Source organism: Myodes glareolus, chromosome 4 (genome assembly GCF_982192425.1).
Source record: "Myodes glareolus chromosome 4, mMyoGla1.1, whole genome shotgun sequence".
In the NCBI taxonomy this organism is placed as follows: Eukaryota; Metazoa; Chordata; class Mammalia; order Rodentia; family Cricetidae; genus Myodes; species Myodes glareolus.
Window position 1 is genome coordinate 58,079,334 of NC_142029.1, and position 12,317 is coordinate 58,091,650.

A 12,317-nucleotide genomic window follows, 5' to 3' on the forward strand; every position below is an offset into this window, starting at 1 on the left:
CCCCTCCAATATTCTCTTTGAGGAGCTGCCTCTGTCTTCACAGGCCCTCTGAGCTGAGCTCAGAAAGGCCTGGTTCACTGAGCCCTATGGAGCCCCTTGCTTCAGTCTATGGAATTTCAGGCAGACTCCAAGTGGCAGCCATTATCCAATGACCCCTAGAATCCTAAGGACAGGGTTCTATGGCTTTGTGCATGTCTAGCTGAGGTCAGACCGCAAAGCTCTTACGTGACCCCGTGGCCATACTGCCTCTTTTAAGGAGCATGTCCCTTTGTGCCACCCCTTCTATCAGGTTCCTCTGGTAGCATGAAAAAGGGGGCTGACCCAGCTGACAGCTGCAGCTAGATAATGCCTACAGCAGGGCAGATGTTTTGTTTCGGTTTATTTTTGAGACAGCGTCTCGCTGAATAGCGTTAACTGGCCTGGAGCTTGCTATTCTGCCTCGGCCTCCCAACAGAGAGTTTACCTTTTTAGACTAACCAGAAGTCTGTTTGTGTGTGTGAGAGAGAGAACTCCAGATTTTAAAATACTGACCATTGGGGCTGGAGATAGAGCTCAGTGGTTAAGAGCACTGGCTGCTCTTTCAGAGGATCTGGGTTCAATTCCCAGCACCCACACAACAGCTCAAAACTGTAACCCCAGTTCCAGGGGATCTGACACCTTCACAAAGACATACATACAGGCAAAACAGCAATGCACATAAAACAAAAATAAATAAATTCGAATACTGACCATCAGTTTAAAAGGTTTTCATTGTACGTTAAATGACCCCCATACCTCCTAATGGCTCTGCCACGGATCAACGGCCACCTCCCTGGCTCTTTCCAGCATGAACACAACCCTAGGGCTGTGGCAGTCTGGGATAGATGACTCTTTTCACTGCTAGCCTGGCCTGAATCTGGCTACAAAGAACCGAAAGACGAAAGCAGTGGAACCGACCCCATGCAGCGACACGGGTTCCTCAGCCTGCAGGGAAATTTCCAGGGGTGTGTCCTCCACAGACACACAGGCACACAGCCTGCCTCGGGAGTGGCTCAGACCCAGGGAGGTAGAGGGCAAAAGGTACATTCAAAAAGGATTTTATTTTCCTTATTTATTTTCAAAACATTAAAGGCCATTATCAAAGACTGTGACCATTTTTTAATGCTTGACCGAAATGGGGACTAGGCTCTTCCCAGAGGTAGGGTGAGGCGATCTAATTTCCATTTTTAAAGAGTAGCCAGATGGATGGGCCAAATAAAGGGGAAACTTCCTGGAAACGAGCTGGGCATGGCAACAAGCGGGCTGATGGGATTTTCCTGTGTGGAGGCCTGTGGAGTGGCACACGGAGGAGAACCTGGTTCTGAGTATCCACCAGAGCTCAGGGCAGGGCAGGGTGGTTTCTCAGCAACTCTCCCAAACTCAGGATGTTAAACTCTCTAGCTAAAATAGCAGGACACACACACACACACACACACACACACACACACAAACACACACACGGGTGGCTACACCTCACCCCCTGAGCTCTATAGTTTTCTATTTTCCTGTTTTTCCTCTGCCTAACCACGCAGATTTGGTTTAGAAGGGAGAGGGAAATCAGACCCAAGGGCAAGGCTCGACCAAAGGTCAGAACGGATTGGGTGGCTGGTTGCCCACTCTCTGCTTGCTTGCTGTGCCCATCCTGCCTTCCTTCGGTTTTTTTATTGTTATTGTTGTTCTTTTCTTTTCTTTTCTTTCCTTTTCTTTTCTTTTTGAGACGTCTCAATATGTAGCCTGGTTGTCCTGGAACTCACTATGCAGACCAGGCTAGCTTCGAACTCACAGAGATCTACCTGCTTGTGCCCTCCCAAGTGTTGGTATTAAAAGTATGTGCCACTTCATTTAGCTCCCTCTACTTTCTATAGCATTTCCATTAAAACTCGTTCATCTAAGAGCTGGAGTTGTAGTTCCAACGGTAGAGTGTTTGCCTAGCATTTATGTAGTCCTGGGTTTGATCCTCAGCACTTCATAGACCACACGGGGCAGTTTACACCCATAATCCCAGAACTTGGAAAGTAGAGAGAGAAAGAGCAGGAATTCACGGTCATTCTTGGCTACATAGCAAGTCTGAAGTCAGCCAGGGATACACAAGACCCTGTCATGGAAAAAAAATTATCAGTCTTGCCTCTCTGCTAGTTGTATAATCTTTAGCAAATTAACAACTGTGCAAAACTATTATCATTATTTTTTTTTGAGACAAGGTTTCTTTGTAGCTTTGGAGCCTGTCCTAGAACTCTGTAGACCAGGCTGGCTTTGAACTCACAGAGATCTGCCTGTCTCTGCCTCCTGAGTGCTGGGATTAAAGGAGTGTGCCACCACCCAAACTATAAAACTATTATTGGTAAGTGACAGACAGCAGCATGGTTGCTGGAAGAAGAGCCAGGCTGAGGCCTGTGGCCAGGGTATGCCATTGTATACCCTAAACCCCATGATATACCTCCCTGACTCCTAATGTGCCTTGGACTTGCTGGATGAGATTCCACTTATGTCCTCCCAGAGCCACCTGTGATGTCTCTTGACAACATTCGACAGGCTGGGACTGCATGTTTAGTTGTATATGACGTAGTGTGACCTCTCTACTTGATGGTCAATGCACATCCCTGCAGAGCTCAGTAAATGTCTGTGAACCCAGATCATTTCTGCTCCGCTCAGTCACTCTACAGAAAAGACATCCACTCCTGGCATGGTCATTAGGAGAGGCAGCCTGACTTTAGAACTTACATTAGCCTTAATGACGGTAGTAACCATCCTACAGCATCTGTGTTCTTCTGGAACTCCAGGATACTGAACCCTGCTTAGAGGAACTCTCTAATGGCCCTTTTGGATTTAAAGGGTATGGCTCAAGGTTAGTCTAGAGCAGACTTTCATCACAGCTCCTCAATCAATCAAGTGACAGAGTAAGGAGTTGTCAGCTCTGAGAGGAAGTGTGCAGGAAAACTGACCCTGGGAAATGGTAGTAAACTAGGGTCGAGAGAGAGAACCACAGGAGAAGTTCTCCAAGCAAAAACCAAGCAAGAAGAAAAGGGATGTCACTGAACTTCATCTCTGGCTCTTTTCTGAGCCATGGGAAACCCCTTTCTCCTGAGATTGTGGTGAAAACCTGTTGTATAACAGCAGTAGATCGGTAGGGCTTAGGGAGTAAATAAGCCAAGCCTACCATACCCATGTGGGGCACAGCAGGTAGCTGATGCTGGGGGGAGACAGCCAGTAGGCACCATCCTCACCCTCAGATAGCCAAAAATACTGTGGGCATAGGGAGTTCTCACTGCCGCTTAGGCAACTTTTTAAAATGGCACCCTTGGAGAACTTCAGTATGAAGAAAATCCTCCGGGAGAACTGAGAACTGCTGGGTGTCTATTTCCCCACACACATGTGGAATGGAGGGTTGACCCAGAGAGGCAGGCAAAGGGAGCTGGGGCATCTCTTCTGTGTGTGGAAGGGAGGCTCATAGAAGCAGGGACTCTCTTAAGATCACACAGACAAAATAGAGTGGCAGAAATCAGAGCAGGGACTTCATCCAGGAAAGTTAAATCAGTCGGGTGGCGGTGGTGCACACCTTTAATCCCAGCACTTGGGAGGCAGAGGCAGGTGGATCTCTGAGTTCGAGGCCAGCCTGGTCTACACAGCCAGTTCCAAGACTGGAATGTAAAAAGAAAGAAGAAAAAAAAAAGAAAGAAAAGAAAAAAGAATAAAGAAAAGAAAAAAGACAAACCAGAGAGTCCTAAGGGTAGGCTGCCTGCTCGGAGCCTAGCTGGGTGGCCCCAGACCCTTGCCTGGCACTGTTAGAGACCCTGCCTAGGGCAAAGCCGCTCCACCCTGTCCTATTCCATTCCACCCACGTTCAGGCTTTCTCCAAACCCTCTGCCCGTCCTTCCTATTCACCCACACCAACCCTAAATTGAACCGTCGCTGTGAACTGCTCTCTCTATTAGAATGGTTATTTTGTTAAGGTGCCAAGTGACCAGTTCCTGCACCCCTTTCCATCCTTCCAGCCATTCCCAGTTAGAGTCCAGAAATAAAACAAAGGCTTTGTTCCTTTATTTTTATTTCCTCCATAAAATCTTAAACATGCAGGAAACACCCACCCAGTCCCAGATAAGTGGACTCAGGCCACAATCCACGGAGGGTGGGTGGAGCTTGGGGCAATGAGTGGAGTGGACAGGAGGCTGGTTGGGAAGCCAGCTGGTCTTACGTGCCACCAGGGTACCTGACCTTTGCAGACCCTGGCTTCCGCAGCTGGAAAGGGTGTGGTGTGCAGAGATAGACCTTCCCACTTTCTGCCAAGAATCTCAACCTGAGGAACGTGGGTGTGGAAGGACGGCAGAGGAGACACAGCCTACATGACAACATTTTAAAAATATATGTATGTCCCCAAAGTGTTGGGACAGTGTCTCCACCCTTTTTCCCTCATCTCCAATAAAGCAGGTGTTGAAAGAGCACACAAGGGGCTATTTTGGACTTTGGGCATGATTCCAAAGAGGAAGGCACTGGCTGAGAAAGACGCATGGCTCTGATCAGCACACTGAAGCTGCAGTTTCCACTCATGTTAATTAAAACATGAAGAGGCCAATTTGTGATTATCTAAAAAGGGGGGAATTTCCCAGAAAGTGTGTTGGAATTCTAAAGGATAAGAAAGAAAAGAAAAAGAAAAACAGTAAATACCTTGAAATTAATTCTTTTGAAATGAATGTAACACTCTTGGGAGGCAAGAGCCTGTCCCCAACTTTCCCATAAATGATCGTCTCTTAAGAAGTTAGGTGCCCCCCAAGTTCCCTCTCAATTACTGGTGATTCTACCGATTCACACACAGCGTCACATGACTACAGTTACTTTCAACCTCAGTGCTCAGTATATACTGTGGGCAACCCAACACACAATATGTGGTGTAGGTTTTTGTAAACCCAAACTTTTCTTTTTTTTTTTCTGGGTCTGTGAACACAATACATTCATATATTTCTGTATAAGCAGACTTAGTTCTATAGTCTATGTAGCTGCTCTCATTGATGCCATTTGTATAGGAAGACAAACCCTAGGTCCTTCTGAGGTCTCCACTCTCAGCCTCGGTGACTTTTGTAGCATCTCCATCAGATGGAGAAGGCTCCAGAAGTGTGACCCCTTGCTGGCAACTCAAAAAAAGGTGATTCAATCCTCACCAGTTCAGAATGAGGATTTTAGGACCACCCCTGGTCCCTCTGGCATATTACAAAACTAGTTTAAATCTCAGCCCCAACTAGTGACACACTGGGAAAAAAAAATCTGCCAGCAAGGAAGGCCTTCCAGAACCGTCTGCATCTCCACGGCACAGCTTCAAGAAGAAGCTCTCAGCTGTTCTCACTTCAGTCCCAAGATGAACGGTAACAGGAGTCAGCCTGTGGGTGGAAAGAAGAGGGTGCCTCCAGTTGTCACCAGGTGCGTTCCCCCCACCCCTCTCCCCCAGCAGCTGAAGAGTTGGTTAGCCCTGCCTGGCAGAGAAGAGAACTCCCTATGAGGCACCATAAAGGAAAAACAGAAACATGAAGAACTGGGGATCAGAAAGTGCCTCCACTCGACTTGGTCTGCTTCCTTAAAGCTGGTCCTGTACTTCTGTTTGTTTGGTTTTGGTTTTTTGCAACAGGGTCTCTCTACAGAGCCCTGGCTGTCCTGGAACTCACTATGCAGACCAGGCTGACTTTGAATTCACAGAGGTGTGCCTGCCTCTGTCTCCCAAATGCTGGGATTAACATTGTGAGCCACTATATCTAGCCTTATACTTTTGTTTTGAGACAGGGTCCTCATGTAGTCCAGGCTGGCCTTGAAATGTATCAGGGATGACCTTGAACCCCTGACCCTCTTGCCTCAACCTCCAGAGTGTCAGGACTACAAGCATGCACCACTGTGCCCAGCTTACTCTTACAGTACAGAACACACTATGGGCTTTTTCAACGACTGTTTAAGATGAACATCACAAATCATCAGATTCTAAAAAGAGAGTCACAGCTTTTCTGTCTTCTCCAAACTTCCCCTTCTAGTCTCCACCTAAATTACAGTTGAATTAGAACTAAATTTTGATCCAAAACACATTGATCGAGGCAGATGCTGGTGAGGGCAGATGCACGGATGTACGGGTTTGGAAAAGACCTTTGAGAAAGGTCAAAGCCCAACAGCACACATCGCCTTCCTTCCCGGTGCAGTCACAGGAGGAGGATGGAGCTACCAGCACCCTCAGTGGAGGCCTCACTAGCAACTTCAGTGGGTTGCCTGGCTATGAGGCCTCACTAGCAAACTCAGGGGTTACCTAGGTATGAGGCCTCAGCAGCAAATTCAGGGGTTACCTGAGTATGAGGGCAAAGAGAGGTCTAACAACTGGAAACCAGGCACAGCCCTCACCAGGCCAAAGGACCAACCTCTGGTTTTAAGTCCTGCACTGCCACAGGAAGGATCAAGTGCAGAGAAAAATGGTCAGACCTGTTCATTCTGGGCCATTGTCCTTTGCATTTTTCTTTTTCAAAATTAAAACAATATAGTGAGAAAGTGATTTAGGGATTCATAGGCGCTGCTATCGGATTAATGCAGTCAGGGTTATTGCCAGTCAGTCCTCTCTACCCTTTGTGAATCAGCCACAGGTTTGCCTTTGAGGTTTCTGCCGCATACAGTGTTCTCACGCAAAAGGTCTTCCGACCACTCTCCTTAAAAGGCCCCCGCCCCATGGGATTGATTATGCAGAATCAGACCTCATAGCACCAGCAGAGAGGAGACTGGGTTGTGTGGTCCTCTGGTTCTGTGAACAGCAGATGCGGCAGAAGTCGCACATACGCTTGAAATAGAATGTGCTCAGACTCCTCTCTGGTGCAGCATCTCTAAGCTCATGATGACAGAGAGCTGCTTAGCCTTCCTGAAATCTGGTTTCCACAAGCACAGAAGGCTAACAGCACCCAGTGACGGTGCTGAGGTTCAGGGATGGCAAATACAAAGTGTACAGGACACGGCCAAAGCATAGGTCCTTGCTGAAGGGAAGATGGACAGGTAGATGGGTGGGCAGGTGGACCGATGGGCAGACAGATGGATAGGTGGGTGAATGGATAGATGGCCATGCAGATAGGATATCTTTAAACCAAGCCACTGAGAAGAAGTTGAAGAAAGCAAAACAGCCCATTCTATAAGACACATGACTGAGTGGTTTGTGTGGAACAGGGTAAGGGGTGAAAGGAAGGAACTTTAAGACGATGAGCAAATTTCCCAGTGGAACAGAGTAACCTGAAGGCAGTGAGTGCCACCTCTACAAGGGTCCAGCTTAAGCCAACGCTGTCACAGACGGAAGGACAGTCCTGACTCGCAGGAGTCAGGGGACTGTCTGCAGGAGTGAGTCCTGTCCTCTCACTATGTAAGACCCAGGGTTGAACTCAGGTCGGCAGGCTCGACAGCAAGAGTCTCGACCTACTGAGTCATCTCACTGGTCCTCATGTTAGTTTTTCAGACGGTCTCTTGTAGCCCAAAGCTGGCCTCAAACTTGCTATGTATCTTAGGATGACTTTAAGCTGATCTTCCTGTTTCTACCTCAGGTACTGAGGTTACAGGCTTGTAGTATAACACCTGGCTCTAAAATTTTTCTGTGGCATTAATCTGAGAAAAATATCCATTCAAAAAAAAAAAACAGGTCTGATATGATGCCTGCTTGTATTTTTTTATATAAATAAAGCATAGTAACATCTATGTAACTATTCAAATGAGAGATCTTTCTGTACCGCATCTTAAATGATCTCTCCCATCATGATGAGAAGTGGTTCTGCTGGGCGTGATTCTATACTAAATATTCTGGAGGGGCCTACTGGGTCAGGATTCTATTATTTGAGATGGCTGCAACCCTGATTATGCTCTTATTCTTGTGACCCTCTCTAGTCTCCCAGCATATTTCATCTGTGTATTTCATCTAATTCCCATGACAACCCCGGGCAGAGAAGCCACAGGCAGAGCCTGGGCCAGCACAGCACAGGACCCACCCAAGCCCTCTAGACACTCTCCGAGGGCCAGATCTGACCTTAGAGCTCCCTACCCTGCCCAGTTTAGACCCTCACTCCTTGCTGCAGAATCAATTCAATTCTTGGTGGTCTCCAAAATCTCACTAGTGGAACAATCAAATGTGACTTGTGACTTTCATCCATTGAGAAGTAACCTCATACCAGGCTCTCCAGACAGAGAATAAGCCCTTCTGAGACCCAATGTGTCTGTCACCTTAATAGCTGGGGATGACCCATATTTTCATTTGGCCATCTGGCCATCCTCAAAGTCCATCCAATAGAGCTGGCAGGCACATAAAAGGACAGTAACAGGCAAAATTCACACGGTTGCTCCATGACCCCCATGAGAGGAAGGCCCGAAGAAATCTATCTTGAAGCACATAAGCCAGAAGAAAAGGTGGGGGTGTGGAAGGCAAGCCAAGGAGGGCTGGTGAGGTGACACTCTCAAGGAGTAAGAATGCTACCCAGAGGACAAGAGACACCACTGTGGGTTGCACGGCAGGTAGTGATTGGGGTGGGCCTGACCTGTGGCTTTGTAGTGATAACACAACTCCCTTCCTCAGAGCCTCCCAGGGTAGGCTACAGGCTGAGGACACATGTCACCTCAGCCTGGTGGCAGTAACCCAGTCTCTGTCGATGTTGGATACCATCTCTGTCCTTTAAGATGCTCTACAGAAGAACACTACCTGGCTGAGACATACGACAGTCTCCAAAAACCGTTGCTGAAGCCAGGGGCATTAGACCAGGAGAATCAATCCCGTGACTCATTTTCAGAGATTCCTAATGGCCCCGAGTCATAGGCGTCATAGCCTTGCTAGCATGATGGGATTTAGCATCTAAGAAGCTAACCTCTGGCCATGTCTGTGAGGGTGTTTGGGACATGTTTCATGCAGGAGGGAATACATGCCCTGGATGTCGGCAACACCTTCCAACGGGCAGGTGCCCCTGAACTAAATCAAAAAGGAGGAAGCGAGCAGAAAGCCAGGATTCATTTCTCCTGCTCTCTAACTGTGGATGCAGTGTGACCAGCCATCTTATATGCTTGCCACCCAACCAGAAGCCGTCTTGCCAAAATGTCTTCTCTGCCAGGTGGGGCTGCATTCTCAAACTGTGAATCAAAACGAACCCTTCCGTAAGCTGCTTTTCTCAGGCCTTTTGTCACGGCGGCAAGAGAAGTAACCAGCGCACAGGCTCAACTCTGCATGCCAATGTTCTCTGGCTTCTCATACACACATTTTAAAAAGCAGCGTCTCAAGATCATGAAAACCACAATTCTAAACTCCAGAGTCTCAGCCTCCACGGCTACCTGTCCCACACAGTAACTTGCAGAAGTGTACAAGAGCCTAGGGTGTCTTTGGGAGCCTTATCTGTGCCTCATCTAACCTGCGTTATTTGTGTTTTGTTATTGCAGCCCAATACACCCCTGCGGACTTGGACCATAGGGCCCAGAGGTATCACATACTATGAGGTAAGGCTACGAAGTGTTCTGCTCAGCACCTGTAGAATGGGCACCGGCCAGGTGCTCCAAACTGCAAGGCGCTCACATCCAGCTCCTTCGTTTTTCCCATCTCTATGTCCCTTGTAGCTGGTTCATGCCTACACTCATACCCTCTAGACACCAGAGCACATTCCAGCTTTGCACAAGGACCTATTTCGCACTTAGTACTGTTTGTGCAAACCATGCAATACCCAGGAGCAGTGTGTTTTCAGGTACTTCCAGGCACACTGTTTGGGGGGTATCTCATCAGCAGACAAGGTTGCAATGACGACGACAACATGTGTCAAAGATAGCATAGAGATCACAGTTTCTTGAGAACTCAGGAGATCCAGGAGGTGAGGAAACATGTAATGTTAGGACCAGTTGGTCACTCTAAGGGCTCAATTCATTAGAGTCCTCCCTAGTTCCAGATGAGCACCAGAGATCAGAGTGAAATATCTGTGCCTAAAACTCGTTATATTTGTCACACATACACACACAGAAATCATAAATGTAGCCAAGCATAATGGTGTGTGCCTTTAATCCCAGCACACATGAGACAGAGGTAGGTAGATATCAGTTCTGGCCAGTCTGGTCTACACAGTGGGTTTCAAGTCCACCAGGGCTATGGAAATCGCTTTATGCAGGAGCAAGGCTGGCAGCTCTGGAAAGTAGTCACCTACCTCCCCAGGGGGGCTCTCCTCTTCAGAAGGAAATGTCAAGGTCACATCTGGGGGGTGGTAGTTTCCACCAGGTCTGGGGGGTGGTAGTTTCCACCAGGGCATGGGGACTTGCTTAACCTCCTGCTACAAAGAGACTGACCTTGAAACCCCACAGCAACAGCGCCCCACACCTCCCACCCTAGTGGAGAAAGGCCCAACCATACCATAAACCACAGACAGAGACGCTAACTGCCTGCTGGGTAGCATGAGCAGACCCATGAGGAAACACCACGGCCTGAAACATTTTCAGCCCCAGCCAGTGGGGACATGCAATTTACAGGAAATTCAAAGATTTACGGAATGTTAGCAGCTCAGATTTCTTCTCTGGGAAAAGGGGCAGGAGAAACTCTACAAACTGCCTCGGTGAAAGCACGTTATTCACAGCTAAACCCTGACATGTGCCGGTTAATAGACATAGCCACCACTCACACTTCAACTCAGGATGCAGGATGCAGCATGCACTAGCCTTAAGACCTTGCACCGCAGCCGTGGATGTCTCTCTCTCTCTCTCTCTTTCTTTCTCTCTCTCTCTCCCTCCGTCCATCCCTCCCTCTCTCTCTCTCTCTCTCTCTCTCTCTCTCTCTCTCTCTCACACACACACACACACACACACACACACACACACACACTCACAACAGGCCTTCTTTGACTCGGTCCTGGGTAGGTTGTCTGTCTATGTCCTCCTTTCTGGATACCACCATAAATACCATCTTTCTGGTGGGTCCCTATCTGAAGACGGGCAAATCCTCCCCAAGCGCCCCGTCTTTGTACACTTTGCTTTTAAGTCTTCTCTCTTACCCCCTCCATCCAGGCAGACCTCTAGAGGCCACAGTTCTGAGCCCCATCCGTCTACTCTCTCTAATTTGGTCCAGAGGAGCAAAAACCATTGTAGCCCGAAGAGGTTCCCCGCCACCAGCGCTTAGGTCAGAGCCCAGGTGAAACTGTCTTTGTCCCCTCTCCAGACTACATGTCCCGAGCCCCAGGCCACCTCAGCTCTGCAGAGGTTTCTAACTGGATGTCAAGAGCCCCCGCTCACATCTGCTTTTCTAGACAGTCTTCCTGGACCTCCTACCCTTGAGTAGGGTCTCTTGAGTTCTCTGACTGACCACACTGGGTTGTCACTCAGTTTGTGCCCCTACCTTCCGGGTGGGACAGGAGCTGGCATTGAGCCTGACACATGGTGGGGCACCGGGCCGCGTCACTTCAGTGTGTGAGCGCAGGCCCCAGTTGTGACCAGAGCCCCAGCAACCCGAACCCAGGGCGCAGTCAAGAGTTGTTTATGAAGCAAGCTGTCTTTCATTATTCTCACGAATGTGCCACCCCACCGGCAGATCCCTACCCTGGTTAACGCCATTTTAAGCCAGAAGAGCCCCACCACCCCGTCGCCCACCTCCCCGCCAAGTCCTTACCCGGGCAACCGAGGAACCCCGGGGTGACTACAGTCAAAGGAGTCTGTCTGAGCGGTGGCCAGGCCCTCCCCCACTGAGATCCGGGTGGCGAGCGACTTCACCGCACACCGTTGTGCTGGGGCGGGTGGCTGGGGTAGAGGCCACGCACAGCCAGAGCCGGGCGCCCGAGTGCAGCGCAGCAGGGCGAGCGGGCCACACCGCCGGCCACACCTCCAGCCCCGGAACAAAGCGCCCGCCGGCCTCCTCCCCGCGGGGCTGCACGGCCGCTCACCGCGCGCTCCCGCCCGGGCTGGGCTCAGACCCTCGGCCGCCACCTCCTCGCTCGTCCCCCGGCGGGAGGAGGGAGCGCCGCGCCCGCGCCCGCCGGGCCCCGCGCCGCCGACTGACGGCTCCGCGCCAGCCAGCCCGACCGCGGCCGCCGTCCCCGCCCCGCCGCCTCCTTAAAGCGACCGCGTCCCTTGCGCCTCGAGCGCTTTCCAATTGGCCGAGGCGACCCCAAAACGGCGCCACTGCGGGCGTTGGGACAACTGGCACCGGGCAGGGTCCCTCCGCCCCACATACTCACCGCACCGACCCGCAGCCCGGCAGCCACCGCCGAGCCTGGGACACCAAATGAGAATTCGCCCCGGGCGGCTTTAAAAGAGTAGGCGCTCCAACTCTCCACAGTGGCCGCCAACTTCAAGACCTGCGGACTCCT

General features: G+C 49.9%; 1 protein-coding gene across 2 annotated transcripts in view; it reads right to left on the reverse strand.

Annotated features, from left to right (window-relative positions):
* Positions 1 to 11,954, reverse strand: part of Mras (muscle RAS oncogene homolog) — a 53,345-nt gene extending 41,391 nt beyond the window's left edge. The window contains exon 1 of one of the 2 annotated variants that reach the window (XM_085689606.2): positions 11,621 to 11,954. The gene's annotated coding sequence lies outside the window, so the exon portion shown is untranslated. The remainder of the gene's footprint in view (positions 1 to 11,620) is intronic. The other variant, XM_048416858.3, reaches the window with a different exon arrangement.
* Between the last annotated feature and the right edge of the window lie 363 nt (positions 11,955 to 12,317).